Consider the following 1,602-nt stretch of genomic DNA (forward strand, 5'->3'; position numbering starts at 1 on the left):
CACACACGCACACACACACATACACACACAAACACACACACACACACACACACACACACACACACATACACATACATACATACATACATGAATGTCCCTTGTTTTGGATTTTATTTTGTTTCTTTCTTGTTTGTTTTTCTAAGGGAAGAGCGACTAAGTATGAGGACATACACTTTTTTTTTTAAACTCAGAAAGTCACCAGTGTCAGCAGATTTATTTTACCATGGCACTCACTTATCCTGGTCTGACGCATTTCGTTTTGTTTTACCCTTGCACACAATCAGAAAAAAACTAACGTAAAAAACAACAACAACTACAACAACAGAAAACAAACTCCTCCCCCCAAAAGCACCTTCCTGCTCTCTCCTTTGAAAAAAATATGAAAATTCAAATTGATTAGACATATGGCAAGTCCTGAGGCTGCAGCCACCTCCGGTTGGGACCCAAGAAGAGCAGGATGTCTTTTCCTCATTTTGATCAGTCCTACCTTAGACGCCATCTGCTTAAAGATACAAACACAGTGGATCGTCCTTTCCTCCCCTTTCGCCTCCTCAAAAAATGTGAGGAAAGAAAGGCGAATGGGAAGGGACATGAAGCGACAGTGTGGATTCGCTTTCCTTCATTACGTTTTTTTAGTTCACATCTAAAGACGGCAGCTGTGAAGTTGATGTTCTTGTACTAGTTAAAAATAAATACATTACGTACCTTCCAAATTTGTTGAGAGAGGGGACTATTATCTCCTAATCCTAGTAGTGTACTTAGCACAACCAGAGAGCTTAGTGGGTGGTTGGCGGGAGCTCTGGTGTGGTATGCTCTTTCTTTCCTATCAAACATCTATCGTCCGGATCTCTCTTCCTTCTTTTTTTGTGTTTGTTACTCTCTTGCAACACTTGTAATCCTCACCACCTGTCTTAGACGGCCACTTTTCTCCTCGACAACGGGTGGTCGTCTTACACAGGTTCGACTGTACATGTAAATAAATACATGTACCTTCCGGATTTGTTAAGAGAGGAGGCTATCTCTTATCCCTTTTTTAAAAAGAGGACAGCATTCCATCCACTGAAAGTAATCGAGACCCGGATTTCTCCATGCCTCATCAGCTTCAGCAGTGTCCGTCCCGCTTACCTGGGGCACTATCTCCTGATCCTAGCAGTGTCCTTCCTTATCACAACCAGAGTGCTTAGTGGGTGGTTGGCGGGTGCTCTGGCGCGGTTTTCTCCTTCTTTCCTACCAAACATCTATAGTCCTTATCTCTCTTTCTTCTTTTTTGTGTATTTTACTCTCTTGCAACGCTTGTAATCCTCGGCACTTATAAAACCTAATTGTGTTGCAAGTGTCGTAAAGCGCTTACTGATAAAATAAAAAAAGCAACAACTAAACAAACAACAACAAAAAAGACACTCCCCCCCAAAAAACCCCAAAGAAAACAAACCAACAACAAAAAACAATCAAATAACAAGAGCGCTCTCCTATGCAGGAAGACAAGACCCCCGTAGAGATGTGCCCACCACCACCAACAACAATAACACCACCACCACTACCAACAACAACAACAACAACACCATAACCACCACCACCACCACCAACAACAACAGCACCACC

The 1,602-nt window shown here is 42.4% G+C and overlaps 1 protein-coding gene across 1 annotated transcript in view; it reads left to right on the forward strand.

Moving 5' to 3' along the window:
• Positions 1 to 1,602, forward strand: part of LOC101855746 — a gene marked incomplete at its 3' end in the record, with an annotated part of 59,554 nt that overhangs the window by 10,786 nt on the left and 47,166 nt on the right.

Source organism: Aplysia californica, unplaced genomic scaffold (assembly GCF_000002075.1).
Source record: "Aplysia californica isolate F4 #8 unplaced genomic scaffold, AplCal3.0 scaffold00581, whole genome shotgun sequence".
NCBI lineage: Eukaryota > Metazoa > Mollusca > Gastropoda > Aplysiida > Aplysiidae > Aplysia > Aplysia californica.